We start from the raw sequence: 16,536 nt of genomic DNA, 5'->3' as shown, positions 1-16,536 counted from the left end.
CTGATGAGATCCCCCTGATCTGCCTCCTCTCCAGACTGAGCAGTCACTGCTCTCTCCTTGTAAAAGAGGTGCTCCAGACCCTTCATAATCTTCATTGGCCCTTCATTGGATTTTCTCCACGATGCTGTACTGGGCATCCAGAACTGCACAATACTCTGTGTGGCCTCACCAGTGATACATAGGTAGAGTTCATATGGTGCTTTAGGGGCTATAATTTGACAGAGCTCGATGTGGGCTAAGCAGCTAGCTTTCAAAATACATATGACTATGTCTGGAGTCAAGAAGCATTTCAGCAAGAGTTACCTTTTTATTTTGAGTGTCTGTAGTTTAGGCTTTAGGAGAGTGGATGTACATTCATGTTTGAGACTTAGATGCTGTCTGAAGCTCTAAATTGCGCATGATATTCTGAAGCTGTTATGTATGCTCACATTGTATGCATTTCATTTTACCCTACAAAATTACCTACACATTTACATACATCAGGCCAGATACCAAAAGAATGAGACTGGGAAACAAAAGCAAAATTGTTAGGTATAAAGCTAGACTGGGTTCCAATTGCTTTTCTTTGCCAAAATAAGAATTTCAAGAATCTAGATAATGCTGTTTTTTCCTCCTGTAAAAAAAAGCACAAGCATTTACCCATATAGAATGTAGTCATGTAAGTCATTTTAGTGATGCAACAGTGGATGATTCATTGTGCTGGATGAAGTAATGCTTTACCACCTTCAAATAGAATAGATAACATTCAAAGAGGAATATTTAAACTACATGCCTCTGAGAAGTGAATTGCACATTTGTAATTATTTTTAGTTCTTAAAGTACCTAAGGAATTTTTGACATTTTGAAATGCTGCAAAAGTCCGGAACTTGCATTTATATAAAAAAACCCAAGGGCTGCTCCGAAAGTAATTCCTCTTATTTTATTATATTGGCCCACGGTGTCATTTGGTGGTGGTATGGCAGTAGAGGTTGAACCTTCCACCAGTATTCCAATACATGTTGTTGCTGCGTGACAGATGGCAGCAGAGGGGCAATCTGACAGAATGGCGTCTGACATGGAAGTGGATATGAAGCAAAGGGGTAGCATTGAGTTTCTCAATGCAGAAACAATGGCATCCATTGACATTCATCAGCTCTTGCTGAATGTTATGGAGACCAAGCTGTGGATGTGAGCACAGTGAGGCAGTGGGTGCTGCGTTTCAGCCTTAGTGACAGTGGGTCACCTCCATTGGTGCAGGTTTTTACAAGTGTGGCATGCAGGCTCTTGTTCATCAGTGGCGATAGTGCACAGCTAATTATGTGCCTGTGTTGAAAAAGAGTCTTTTGTAGCTGAGAATTGGCTCTATCAAAGAGTGTTATTGTGCTCTTTGTATCTTCTGTAGTTTCCATGGAAATAAATAGGAGGCATTACTTTCAGAGTGACCTATGTATAATATTCTTCATCGCTGAGAAGTCCCATTGACATTTTTTCCTGTAGGTTTCTATATATATATTTTTTTTTTGCATTCATCAAGTGATGAAAGTTGCTTAGTATATGAGGAGGAACTTTTTATAAGGGCAGATAGTGACAGGATGAGGGAAATGGTTTTAAACTGGAAGAGGGTAGATTTAGACTTGGTATTAGGAAGAAATTCTTTACTGTGAGGGTGGTGAGACACTGGAACAGGTTGGCCAAGGAGGCTGTGGATGCTCCCTCCCTGGAAGCATTCAAAGCCAGGCTGGATGGGACTTTGAGCAACCTGGTCTAGTGGGAGGTGTCCCTGCCTATAGCAGGGGTAACCCAGGCCATTCTATGATTAAAGGTCCCTTCCAACCCAACCCATTCTATGATTTCTGGGATAAAGGGAAAAAAGCAGGCTTGTGATTCACATCTGAGAAGTTTGAAGACATCAGAAATTGGAGTCTAATGTAGTCTAAAAGGAAGACAATGTTTATGTTATTTTACATTACATTATCAGCTTTTGGAGTTTCTTACACAGTGAAAACGATAAAGCCAAACTGTAATACGAAATTGTAAACAGAAAACAACGTGGTCATAGTAACTAGTTAACGCTTGGCTGTGGTTTTACAGTCACATATAGTATATGTTCTCATGTTTAATGCTCATTTTTTAGTCTCTCCAAATTTTCATGAGGAATGTAATGATACCGTAGAACTAATCTTCGTAGCCTGGTTTCACAAAATTCTGTGCCTCCCAAAAAGAAGCCTGGATTTTTATTTGTGTGTGTGTGTGCATGTTGTTTTTTAAGTCTCACATGTTACTGTAAATATAAATGCTATTTAAGCAAGGAAACATAATTAGCTTATTGCTTGTGCAGGAAAAAAAAAATGAATTAGGGACATCCACGGCATAATTTTCTTCTTCCTTGCAAGTTCCCCATATTAGGAAGACTGTACCATTATCTCTGATGAGGCTGGTCATGCTCTAAATGTCCTATCCATTTAGATTACTATTTGCAAAATGATAAACCATGTTACAGAATGAAGGCACGGCAAACCTATCTGTAGGTCTTAGCTTGGCAGTTCTGAATGCAGTATGTAATAAACACTTAGGACACTGTACCAAAAGATCCATTACAATAAGACAGGAGGAAAAAAGCAATATATGTAAAGAATAGTTCTGCTGTTACTTGCACCAAATCTTTTTTTCTAGATTTCTTGCTTCCAGTGAAAGGTATCCTTTGAGCATTTGTAAAACAATGTTCTAGCTGAGTAATGCTTTATATGGGACATGATTGTTCGTTAGCCTCTGTAATACAAGAACCAAGAGTTATTAAATGTCAGCAGTTGGCAGGTTCAACATGTGTGAAGATACTTCTTCCCATGACTTAATGAAATAGTGACACTTTTTACTGCAGAATACTTACTCGTGTGCTAAAAAGCCCTCGTGGATTGAAAAAGAGATGTTGATGGAAGAAAAATCTGCTGAGGGTTATTAAACAGAAAGATACCATCTCTGGCTCAGGCAGTCCCTGAGCTGAAATATCCACTGAAATTGGAAGGATATGCTAAGGAAAAAGTACTCCAAGTTTGGGCTATTCTTACTGTGTCTTTTAGGTCTCCACTACTGGATGCTGTTGGAAACAGGAAAGCAGATTAAAAACGTTGTCTTGGACAGCATCTTCCTTGGACGAAGTAATAGATGCATTACAATTTCAGAAAGAAAAGGGTCAGCCCACATTATTGTTGTTAATTATTTATTTACTTGACTTTTATTATAAATTTACCAATTTATTTTTCCATATCAGAAAGTTGCAAGTGGCTCATTCCCAGCATAGAGTCATTGCTTCTGTCTCACGTACTTGCTTCAAAAGTTTCATTGCTGCTATTTCAGTTTCCTTTTATTTATTTCAAATACAGAGCTTAAAGAGGGAGCAGCAACGTTTTGCCTTGTTCTAAGGACATTTCTAATTTGTTCTTTGCTACCTTTATCAATTTCTCTATGACATTCAGGTCTGCTGGGTACTCTAAAAATATTCCCTTTCTTGAATGCAAGGAGTTCATGAACTCTCCACCATGGGGTTCAGCATCACCTTTTTATGTTGAGTAAAGAGTTTCTCTTTCATTCCTAGGTATCCTGCCAAGCTTGCAATAAGTTGTCCCTTCTTCCATACAGGCATTAGCTTCTAATAATAACCTAATTTTAAGCTGATTTTTTTCTCCTCTTGAAACAGCTAATAGCTCCATCCAACCAAGGCTGATAGGTGTAAAGTGGGACCTGGATGGAATTTAAGGAGCCTGACTGGGTCATCCTAACCTTTGCACAGTTTCCATCATGCCCCAAATCCATAAGCACTTTCAGCTAGTTTAGCTCCGGTTAAGTTACCCAGTCCTGCAGGACTTCTGGAACCACACGCTGCTCAAATGCTTAGTGAGAAAAAGTAGATCTGCAGAGCATTGAAGTATTAATGAATAATAAGGCTAAGTTAGTGTGCTCCATTTCTTCCAAACTGCTGTGCTATCTTACTCATTCTGAGACGTCCCTTTTGAGATATGCACAAGATGCACACTAGAGAAATGCATCATTTTTACAGGTAAATGTATCCTAAAATATGTATTTCTTAATGTATCTTATACAAAAATAGCTTGTCAATAAGGAGTACGTGTCAAAAATGATTTGTCCGTTATTGTGTTTGAAACTAAACAATCCAATACTGAATGTTATTAAACAATCAATAGTCTTTGCCAAGATAAGTGGCAATTTTAATAAATGGTTCATGTGGACAAAATCATTTGACTCAAATCTTTGTAGTACCGTTTTTTTTTAAAAGAAATGTATTGAAATCTCAATAACATTTTACCTTGTCTGTTCTAACTTAGTATTTATCTCTAATAAAATAGCTTTGCCATATTTAGAGATGATGTATTAAGCAGTTCATGTTTCATATGGCAAATCTAGATTTGAAAGCACATCCAAGAGTCTGTAAGGTTGTCCAGCTCCTTAGGTTCACTTTTAGAAACTTAAGGTAAACTTGCATCTGAACCATTTTGACCTTACGTTTGTACTGTAACTTTTTTGACATCACATCCTTATTCAATTTTGAGCTTTTACTTTTTGAAACATTCTGAATTCTGGAGAACTTGTTTCTAACTTCCTTATAAATACAGTGAAAGTGAAGAGGTAGAAAAATAAGACCAGCAGGGAAAATGCTCTGTTAACTTCAGATTTCAGGAAGGGAGGCCTGTAATGGGACTGTGGATGGAACATTTCTGTTCTGAGAATGTGGTTCAACTCCTGCTGCAGGGGAGCTACTGAATATGCTTGTGGAGTGCATGGAGACAGAATCTCAGGTCAAACATGGCAGTATTTATGAGGCAGATGGGTAAGCAGCATTATCTCTGTGGAGCGGGGAAGTTTTGCAGGGTAGCCAGGATCTTCTAGATATCGTGGTTATTACAGAACAAAAAGCTCTGACTAATTTGACTGTGCCTAATTTATCTAATAGGTCCTGGGTTCTTCAGGATGACATCTGCTTAGACCAAGGTAAATATGAAAGGCATTCTTCTTTAAGCCATCAATTAAAATTTAATTGCAATGAAGCCTTCTTTTATATACACTTAAGAATCTGCTTGGGTAATACATTATTCAAAGCCACCGGACAAGGTGTGTGAGAAGCTGCCTGACTGTGATCCCTATGTAGTGTGGTGTGGTGGACAGTGTAATGGAATTGCTTCTTAATTACAGAGTTGTCCTTGATAACAGTGAAAAAAAATTGGATTGGACAGTATTGATTCCAAGCACTTCTGTTCCTCTTTGGGGACATTCCCAGCCAGCAAAACATTCACTGACAGTCAGATAAAACAGCTTAAGTTCACCCCATGCTTAATTTAATCAATAGCAGCCTATTTACGTTGCAGAAGGTTGGCCATGTTAATTTAGCCCTGGAAATATCATCATTATGTGCCTCTGAGGTAGAATAGAAAATGCATTATTTGTTAAATATGTACAAGTCTGTCCAAGTCACTGGAATTTTCCCTCATTGTCTTTTAAAAAGAGTTTAGTTCTCCCATAATATTAATTTAGACAAGTTTTATCCATCTTTCATTAGCTGCATAATAATGATTCTCTCTTTGTAAACATTTCACTTGAAACACATTAATTTTTAGCAAGAGCAACATGCCATGCCTCCCGTATCAAAAGGAAAACTGAAAACAGAGCCATTGCGGGCTACATTTCCCCTGTAGAATTTTTACCACCATCACTCACAGATTCTGTCCCTGCGATGAAAGAGTAATGGTGTGACTTCTGAGAGAGAAAGTGGAATAAAGTGAGATTAATTGATTTGCCTGGGGCCACAGTTAACTCAGGTGCATGATCCAAAAGTAAAGCTCAACAATGTATAGGACTGAAGTGCTTCGCATCGGTAGTCTGTCAGTCTAATTCTAAAAGAGTGTCTTCCATGGAATATGTTTTCTCGTAACCTGAAGCCTAAAACTCAGAACAAATAAAAGTGAAAAATAAAAACAAAAACAAAAAACCAACAACTATGCTAAATTCAAAAAGATAGAGAGTCACATATATGTGCGTGTGCTGTTCAGATTTGCAGAGCCTAATTTTGCTTCCCAGGTTCTCTGCTTAACTCTCAGCTTTTTCTCAGCTGTGAACATTTTCCTTGCCACAGTTACACTGCAGTATAGAAACCAAAATGTTTTGAGATCGCGTTTTTGGGATTTGAAATCCCTGATCATATTACTGTTACTTCTATGTATTCTGTGGCAACAAGTCCATTAGCAAAACAAAGAAGGACTACAGCGTAGGTTGATGAAACAAACAGAGAAGAATATAGGTAGAATATATATGGAAGCGGATAATACAAGAGCGTGTAGCACAATTCAATCCCTTAGATGTGGAAAAAAGCAGCGAGCTAATAATAATCTTAACTATAGCCATAAAAATAACTGTAAGCTTAGTTCTCTTATGAGAAGCAAGCAAAAGGTGGCTGAGCAGAGATAATTGTGGTTTACTGTTCTGGAGCATGAGTGAAACTTGTTCTCCATGGTACAGTATTGCTCCTTGGACAGGTGGTGCAGAGCAGTGTCAAGACGAAGATGAGGGTTAATTGGCTTGTGCCGCATGGTGTGTATCAAGATGCAGCACAAGTCTGCAGTTATAAGACTTCCTTAAATAGCTGTTTCCAGCATTTGATGTGATGAAGAATTATACAGAAAGCAATAGGATAAGTTGCTGTTACAGGTTAATGCGCATAAAACAGAATGATTAAATAGAATTGTTTTTAAAAAAAAAAAAGAAAAATATTCCTTCTGTTACGGTCTTCATCTCCATCTTTTTTTCTATCCAAACTGAGCCTTTGTATAGCCACTGGCCATGGAATTGATAAGTAATTTCAACGTACATACAAAAAAGTACATCTTGCAGAGCAGTAAGAGTTGTTAAAGTAAGCATAATTGAGTGGTGTCATATTGTTCTCATCTTTCATTTTTTGCCCATTTAATTTCACATTATGCATGAAATGAGAATGAACCGATTTATTTCCATGTGTGATCCATTTCAGCTATTCCTTTTTTACTATGGAAATGAAATTAATGCTCCTTTTCAGCTCAGGTCTGCAAGTTCACTGTTACATCTGAGTTATGCTACATCCAATAGTGTCGTATTTAATAATAACAAAATCTTGGAATTACAGAAAAGTTAGGTATTTTAAATTCTGAGATTTTAAATTGAATTTGTCTAGCCAGAAGGCTTGTTTCTCCAGTTACAAGATGCAAGTATGTAAGAAAATACTGTATTTTAAATGTACTTTCTATCTAGATTGACAATGCAAACTTAAATGAGCATTATCCAGAAATTTGGACTTTAAATGGCATTGCATGCTTTAATTAAGCTTTTGTTTAATAAATGGATTAATATTTACTTTCCATTGGTCTTAGTAGTCTTCTACCCTTATAATTCTGTTTTAAAATATCTTACGTGCTTATAACTTGCTTTTAATTTAATTTTATTAATAATCTGTTAGTGAGTACAATAGCAACTTATATTCTCTGATGATATTTTCAGGCACTCCATGTCCTAGTAAAAAATAAATGTCCAAATTTCAGGATCCCAGGTATTCTTCAGGCATCTAATACTTTGCTCTTGAACAAATACAGCTTTGAAAACCTACCTATTCCATTTTTGTCTGATGATGAACTGCTGTTTCTCTGAACATTTTGCTGCATCAGTGCTGCATTCTCCATTTCTTGCTCGATGAATGTGCAAAGTTTAGCCACAGCTGCTTTGACAAGTCTTCTGCAGTGATTCCTAGTACTGCTACATGTAAAATCCAAAGGACATTTTTACATTTGTTCTAAGCAACTTCAGGTCTTACGAGTCACGTTTAGACAGCTGACTTTTTCGTTAAATATTATTTTAAATTTTTCTCTACATCCTGTTCTTCTTTGTCCTCTGAGAGTAAAAAGAAATTCTGAATGATGGAGAAGATGCAGCTCTTTCTATTCTGTCTTAAAAATAAGTACCAAAGCAATACAGTGAAGGAACGAAGAAGTTTTCTTCTCAGAAAATTGTTTACATAAAATACCATAGTCAGAAAGTGATAAAGAATAACTATTTTTTTTAGCAGCTGGAGAACGTCAGAATATAGTCTTCAATTCCCTTACATGCTTTGTAATGCAGATTCCCTTTAAAGTAGCCTTACCAATGTACCTTAAATATATTTTAGAATTATTTTACCATGAAATTAGTTTTTCTCCATCATTGGCTTAGTTGAATCCTTCTTTTTGATCTATGCTGGGACGTTAGAAGTGAAGCCATGGCTGCGCATACTATCAAAATGGGTTCTGCAGTAGACCATGCCCATTGAGAGCGGAGGTTATTAGTGTAGCATGGCCACGGAGTAACCTGCGCCTCCAGCTCTCACCATGAGTCTTACTTAATTCCCACTCTTTCTACTTCTGCCCCCAGAATGGATTTACATATTTATTGAGCAGAGGAAGAGCAGAGACAAGAATTGTGATCTCAAGAAGAAGTGCAGAACGGTGGAAGGCTCTTTAGGCTGTCCTCTTGCCCTGCTTGGAGCTGCCCAGCCCAATTTAAGCTCCAATCTGCAGAGTTTCTTGCCCTAATAAATAGCCTGCAAAATATTGCCTTCCTTTTAACCTTATGTATTAGAAAATGGAGACTGATTCTTTGTGTGTGGGTTAAATGAAGCACTCAGAGGGTATAAATTGTTCTGGATAGACAAATTTTGACAGGGATGTTTCAGCATCCCTGCCCCAATAATGGCTTTTTTTTTTTTTTTTCAGTTTTCACTTGCAAGTAATTCGTTTTCTTCTTTTTCTTACTATTTTATTTTTAAAGTGTTAGCTAATAATAGCTGTAGGGCAAATTGTTTATTGTTTTTGATTTACACAGCCTGCTAAAGACCTTCTATGCTAAAAATCAAAAGTCACTTCCTTTTATGAGGAAATTACATAGGAGCATTTTTTCGTAAGTCTTCATAGTATTTACTTGCCATTTTATCTTTAGATATTCTGAGACACTTCGATTTGAATTTATTTTTAACAATTGTTTCTTGCCTATCACAAGCAAGAAGCTACACAAATCAGTTAAAGGCTTGGTAGCAAGATTTCATAGGTTTGAGCACTTCGCTGCAGTTTCTGCAACTTGTCTTTTGCAACTTGACATGACAGACAAGTGACTTAATTTTTAAAGTAAGATCCCTTGAGAGGAGCTTGAAGCATAAAGGGTAATATGGGTAATTTTTTAAAGGTAGTCCACAGCAGAATCTGATCTACGCTTCTAGCAGCCTAATATTTGTTATATTCCCGCATATGCCTACCATTGCTTGTGTGAGTATAAACATCTAATATTCATGAGGGTCAAGTTTCCCGTGAGTAGCATTTTAAGAGCAGAAAAGGAAGTCTTATTCTTTTTAATGAGATCATACTAAATCTATTGCAGCAGGTAACATCTGGGCAGCACATACAAAAATCAGAGGCCCTTGCAAGCACACTGTGTTCTGCTTGTCTGCACTTCCACCCACCATAGCAGGCAGAGGGACTAAACACATCCAGCATCTGTTGGGCAGGATAACCTTGGCTCAGAAATGCATCAAAACTGATAGTTCATAAGTGCTGGTAACTAAAGAAGATGATTTCTCTTAGCAGCTCTAGACAGCAAACTAGTGGCTGATGCCCAAGTAGTGCAAGTCTGTGCTGGATGAAGAATGGGAAATGGATTAGAGGGCAATACTAGCTTTTATTTTTTCTTAACTGTTCTTGGAACAGGAATACAGACTGACATTAAACATAGGAGAACCGTTGTTGTTAATATCTACTTATTGATAAAAATGCTGTTAGCGACAAACAGATACAGACTTTAGAGGTCTAATTTTCATCTGAGTTCAGGCATCTAAGTTCAGTGCGATCTACTGCTTCCCATTGCCTGTGTTGTGAGCACAGCCATTTGCCACAGAACTGTTTTACCAGGTGCTCCCATGGCTCCTCTCTGGGTTTCCACTTGAGTTTCCTTATTAGGAAAGTTGGGCCATGTGTGGAAAACTAGACCTGTTGCATTATCCAGTGTAGCACTGGGTTGTGACCTGGCACATTGATTCAGGAATTTAGAAATGTAGGGAGCTTATGTCAGAGATGTAATCTTGTTCCCTAAATTTGGCAGCCTGTATCTTCAACTGAATTTGAAGATACATATATTTGCACCCTACAGTTGTCTGACCCTTTAATACTTAGGACAGCATACATTCCGCATGACTTAATACTTCAAAAAATTTGTAAAATAGATTTCCATTTTAACTCAACCCGCTAGCGGCAATGCAGTTTGGGTTTTGTCCAACAACAAAAATGTGATGTGATGCATGAATGCACCATCTTTTAAAATGCTCACTGGTATTTTTAGGACATGTGTACTTGGAGCACGGGAGCTGGGTGGGTGCCTGGCAGTTGCTGTTTGTTGAGTACTCCTGTTTGGTCACCTCTTCGTGTTGCATGTCTTCCTACCCCAGTGGTAAGCACAGCAATGGCAACAAAAAGTTGTGTTCAGTGTCCAGTTCCTTGAACTGGGACTTTACAAGTTGTTATGGAGCAGGTAGCTCCATAACAGCATTACATCTGGGCTCAGCAGAAGTCAAAGATGCAGAAAATCAGGGGTGATAATGCAGAGAATAAAGAAGAAAACAGCTAGCACAGCAGAAATCCTTGACTTGACTGCATCTAGAGTGCAACGTATGGTTCTGTTCCATTAACTTGAAAAGGGTGTCATAGAACTGGAGGGGGCACTGTAAGAATCATAAAGACATGTAAAGGTATGTGAGAGCTTCTGCACAAGTAGTGAGTGATTAAATAAACCCAGGACCCTTCCTTCCTTGGAAGGAAATGATAGAGTAGTGGATATAAGGAGGCCTATAACTGCACAGATGGCACAGGAAGGGTGAACAGTGAGTGTTCTCATACAGGATCTTTGCCTTCTACTAGATCTCAGAGACATCAAATGAAGCTACAGAAGACAGGTTCAGAAAAAAGGGAGATGCTTCATGTGATCAGGGGCATTGTGTGTTTCAAACACTTGAGTAAGATCAAAAAACAAAGAAATTTGAGTAAAATGGAATAAAATCATGTCACAGAATGCAGAAAAATCTGTTACAGCACACAGGTACCACACCTATGACTGATGGCATTACTAGTCTCCATATAGTTGGGAGCATATCCCTGGGATGTGTCTCTATTTCTTTTGCTGAAGATTGTGAGCTAAACCTCTCCCCCCTCCCCCTTTGGTCTGACATAAGGAGAGTGCTGCTCCATTTCTTTTGCATGTTCTCCTTGCAGTGTGGGGAAGCTAGAGTTCAAAAGAGGTGTGCATTTAGGTTCATTCTGTTGTCGCAGATATCTGAGCAGATCTTTGTAATACAGCAACCCATGAAGGATTCTTGGGCAGGGCCTTGTTATGTCCTGCTTGTCTTTTATTCATTACCAGAAATGAATCTAAGCTTCCTTTCTTTGTCCTCAATAGAGTGATATAAGATGTTGCAGGGTATATTAGACTTATATTTTTTATTGTCCATGGATTTTATGTTCTCGAAATCCTATGCAGACCTAAATAACATAGCTACAGAAACAAGTAGTAATTGAAGGGGAATGGGAACAAGATGAGCTTTTTATCACATAACCTAATGAAAGGAAGGAAAAGTACAGCGAGAGTGAGGGAGGGAAAAAGTCTGCTGTGATCTAAAATAAGATGGAAAGTGATTACAGCAGAAGGGAAAAGGGAAGTCTGATTAAAGATAAGGAATTGTGATGATGTGACCTTTCATGCCCGCTGCATCTTTGATGGTCTATGCATACTGAAGGGAAGGGTTGATTTAAAGAGAGTTGCCACAAATTAGTAAAGGAGCTCAAAAAAAAACCCATGTAATTTTGAGTTGTTTTTAGAACAAAGCAGGAAAGAATACAGAGTGACACTGGTGGCCTTCATGTGTGTTAAGGGCGGTAGAGCATGCTGTACGCATCAGAACTGGAACTGATGCAAAGGACACAAAGCTGCAAGTGGATTGTTTCAATACAGCTGGAAATGTAGCAGGGGCTTGTACAGAGTACTATGGAGGCAGTAGTGAAACAGGGGCCATTTGCTGTCCATCCTGTAGATTTCAGAGTCTCCTGGAATGATTAGTGCATCTCAGTGGCCTTCAATACTTAATTACGGTCCTACCTAAATAAAGCTCCCCACAGGCTGGGTCTTGAGGCTAAGGAGTTACCTAATTAATTAAATGAAGTGTTTGCATCTGAGATATGGGTTGACATTTAAACATGCTGTTGGCTGCACTAATCATGCCAGTTTCCTGCTCAGCACATTGGATCTTCGTTGCCCATTGCTACTCTGAAATCACCCCACTCCTTTCTGACTATAAAGATGAGCAAGGGTCTAAAACTTTTTCTGCTGGCTCTGAAAATAGACTAGCGTGCAAGGTGTAACTGCTAGAGTAACAGTGTGGGCGATCAACATTTCACATTGTGGTGTGGGTAGAAAAGGATGCTGAAAACTCAATGTGATGGGTTATGTATGAATGATTACCTGTGCAGAATCAGTTTATTGCTTCAATGCATTTTATTTCATTCTCTGTTTTTAAGCTTAATTGAAACATGTTCTTCATTTGGCATCTTGACTTAAATGCTTTTCAGATCAATGTGTTACCAACTCACTACCAGAGTCAAAAGAAGATTTTGCTCTGAGACAGGATGCGTGTACATCACTGCAACTACTTTTCAATTGGTGTAGAAGCAAATATTCCTTTTGAGAAAGGCACACGTTTCTCCATGGTTGGAAGATCACACTTTTGTGTAATAGTGTTCCTTCAGCGAGCAATTTGTAGGTGAGTTCTGCCAAACTAACATGTATGTCAGCTGATTCAACATTATCCAGAAAGGGATTGCAGGGAGCAGTGAGAGTGGATTACTTTGAGTGGCTTTTGGCACAGAAGCAGTTTCTTTGGAGCCTGACTGGTTATAAATCCCCTTAAATACCCTTAAAATGCATAGCTTTTCTCTAGCTGGGGCTTCTGGTCAGTTTTCACTAATGCTGTCCTCCCTTGAATTTTTCACTTTTTTGCCTTTAGTTTCTCTTCATTGACCTGTTGGAGCTTGGAGTGGGGAACCATATCTGTTTCCTTCCCAATGAAGTTCTGGGGAAAAAAAAATAATCAAACCAGAATTCTATTTCACTACCATCCCACTTTTGCCCCTCAACTCATGGATTGTGCCTTCTCTGACTTATCTGCCTTGCGTGGCTCCAGGCAGGCTTGGAGGGTCTGACTTCATCCCTTCCTGGCACATGGCCTCTTGTTGGCTTCCTCACCAGGAAATGATACTGGCCTGACTGATAACAGCAGTGGGGCAGGGGATGGGCAGTTGTATTACAGTGTTCCTTATGACCCCTCCAGAAGTAGCTTCCTGGAGAGGTAAGTGCTGTTTTTCAGCCTTCGGTGGGCCAAGCAAGCTCATTTGTAGGGCTCTGCAGAGTAGGATTGCCATCAATCTTTTGTTATCCCTTCAGGCTTTCCATTAATTAATGCATATTCAATTGTAAGTAGATGCCTCAAAAGCCGTTCTTGTGTACAAAGAAGTTTGGTTATCCCTGAACATCCCTAGCATTCTTATGAGCCGTTGTCCTTTGTCTTACAGCTCTGAAGTTGATTAAAGGATTTCTTATGTTTAGATCTTCTTCCTGATGCCTAAAAAAGGCTTATATCTTAGTGCTTCAACACAGTATTATCCATTTCTGCATTTATTTGTTTCAAAATATTTCTCAGCTTGCAATGTTCCTGAAAAAAGTCAGGTTTTTCATCCCTGTTCGCACAGAAAAGAGGGATTCATGCAAATGCCCAGCAAGCTGTAATTGAGGAAGTGGGGATTGAGGATGAGATCCAACAAAGTTAAGCAACAGTGACTAAAGCATTGTATGCCTATGCTTTTCTTATTCTTAGACTGAACCCAAACTAACAAGTTCAACTGGGACAGATGCAAGTACATCTTCTGCTCGTTCCCTCACTTTCAGCATTGTCAGTGAATAAAATCAGGAATGGTTGCATTGGAGCACGCCAATAACATCTGGCAGTGCTGCATGATAAGCATCTTTCTTGGTTTATTCTGTGAAGCACTGCAGGTTTTTGTGCTTTTTTTCTTATCTGTTATTAATTGTGAATTCCAATCATCTTATATAATTTTCTAATATCTTTATAAGTACCTAATCTCATTCCAAATCCCTCTCAGCTTTTTGGATAACAGCTGCAAGTGTGTCCATATAGTTTCCATATACATGTGTCTGGAAAGACTTCCATGATTTAGAAATAAAAACAAATACTTTATTAATTTATTAAATAAAAAATGTCTTAAATAATAGATCTTTATTGATTCTAAATTTCTTTGCCTGTCAGTCTTGTTGTGTATTCCCATGCTCTTCTGAGCTCCACATTAGCTTATTTACACACTCCTTTGCTTACTTCTATCCTTCCCAGCCTCTGAGGTTTCTGTGCCTTAGATTTTTCCTAAATATTGCATAGTGCCTAATAGAGTGTTTATTTTTAGATACATAACAAGAAGTAGCAGTTGTTTATTCCCTATTAACCTGTATTATAGCACAATAAAGCTGGACTAAGAATTAATTAAGATTCTGTTTATTTGCTAGAGGGCTGAAGAGTATGACAAAATACTTGGTAAATGTATTGTAAGCAGACAAACTGCATGCTGCATTGCACAAAAAGTCATGGAAGAAGTGAGCACCAGACTAGTTTTGTGCTTTTAAATTTGGAGCTGTGCGCTGCTAGAAGTGTATTTGAGGCAAATGTCAATCAGAAGAGCTGAGGAATTCTACGTTCTTTGGATTTTCAAAAAAAATTGTTTGGAGAAATGTGTTGAATGAAATGGAAAATCCAACCAGGTTCTGTTGGAAGAAGTGTGAAAGCACATTCCACAAATCCCAATCAATTTAACAAATATAATGCTTTGATCAGTGGGAATTTTACCTCACCTACTAGATACTCACTTCCAATAACAGACTGGTCTTGCCTGGTGTCTTGCAAATACTTATCATTATCAATTTGCTAATACTACTGTTGATCAGGAACAACTATTGCTTGGTCTCATGAGCATTCCCAGGGATTTTGGCCCTTATAGTACTACTCTAGCATTACGCACCCCTTTTTCTATCTTAAGTAGAAATCTAATTGTGAACTGCTTCTACAAAATATATTGTTCGTATTCCTTGTGTGTCTGACTCCTTGTTTTGCCTGACAGTACAGTATATAAACCCTGCTTATTGCTTTGGCCATGATCCCTGCTGATTGCATCAAGCTGTAGTTGGGAAGCACTGCAACTCTGAAAGAAAGCTAGTGGCAATGTACTGTTTCAGAGAGAATAGAATCCTTACATTAGGTCTTAAGTGTGTGAAATGAGAGAAAAATACACTGCCATCAGCATCTTTGATGCCTTTCTCCTCATTTTTCTACAAAATGATTATAAAAGTTGAAGCTTATTTTCACTAGTCTCATTAAAAATCAACAGATCTTTTTAGTGTAGAAAATTGTAAAAACACCCGCTAAATCATATATTGAAATAAATTAATTATTAGCTTTGTGTAATTATAGTCAAACACCTTTTTATTCACTAATGAATAGTGCTATGTAGGAGCCTAGATACTCCTGTTGAATTTAAAACTCCTAATTTAATTCCATCTTGTTTTCCCTTTGATCTGATTATTCTGAACAGCAAATTTGTCATCTGTGCAAATGCTGGGAACATTGACTTTTACTTGGGATGTATTCAATTTCAACAGGTAAGAACCTTGCTTGAAATGTTTCTGCAGCATAATTTTCACCTCTGCCCTCCTTAGAGCGGATGACAGTGTTTTCATCTTGCACTATGGAATGCTTTTAATTAGTTCAGTGTAGTTGACTATGAATCATTTGCTGTCCTTGAGTGCCAGAATTGATGACTGTCATTATGATACTCTGAAGAACTGTGAAAGAATCCAGTTAATGAAATAGCCATTTGGGCATAATTATCACTTCCATTTATATTTTTGTTTTAGTAGCAGCAATAAAAAAATTGACGGTTCACATTTATGTTCATATTTAGATCAAATGGATTTTGTTATCCGTGGTGTGTAAAGACGTACATGCAGACACTCAGATGGCTAATAAGAAAAAAAAATTAGAGTAAAGTTATATAATTGTTTCAAGAACATAATCAATGCATGACTCATGGTATGGCGTTTTTTCTCTTGTATGAAGAGGTCCTAAAGAGCTGCTGACTGCTAATGGTGGAACTGAAACTAGTAGTACAGGATCTCATTCTTTTACTCAGGTGTTTTATTTCCTCACCTTGTTTCTTTGTGTAGCAGAAATGCTAAGTCATGGCCTGAAACAGTGATGGAGCACCTGGTGGGAAGGCAGGGCCAACCCAGGGGAGCTCAGCTGCAAGCAGTGCACCTGAGTGACCGCAAGGGGTGGATCCTGGCTCCACCCCTTCCCAGACCTCATTTAAGGGTTGGCAGTGGAGATGAGGGTATCTCACT

At 38.2% G+C, this 16,536-nt stretch overlaps 1 protein-coding gene and 1 long non-coding RNA gene across 2 annotated transcripts in view; both read left to right on the top strand.

Moving 5' to 3' along the window:
- Positions 1 to 16,536, top strand: part of HS6ST3 (heparan sulfate 6-O-sulfotransferase 3) — a 297,613-nt gene that overhangs the window by 128,150 nt on the left and 152,927 nt on the right. The gene's annotated exons all lie outside the window — the stretch shown is intronic.
- LOC110408106 lies at positions 4,944 to 16,414 on the top strand. Its single transcript, XR_002444164.1, has 4 exons — positions 4,944 to 4,983; positions 12,648 to 12,838; positions 15,729 to 15,795; positions 16,360 to 16,414. It is a non-coding gene; the product is annotated as an uncharacterized LOC110408106 (long non-coding RNA).

Source organism: Numida meleagris, chromosome 1 (genome assembly GCF_002078875.1).
Source record: "Numida meleagris isolate 19003 breed g44 Domestic line chromosome 1, NumMel1.0, whole genome shotgun sequence".
Taxonomy (NCBI): domain Eukaryota; kingdom Metazoa; phylum Chordata; class Aves; order Galliformes; family Numididae; genus Numida; species Numida meleagris.
Note: the sequence above shows the minus strand (reverse complement) of the source record. Positions and strands in the feature narration are given on the sequence as shown.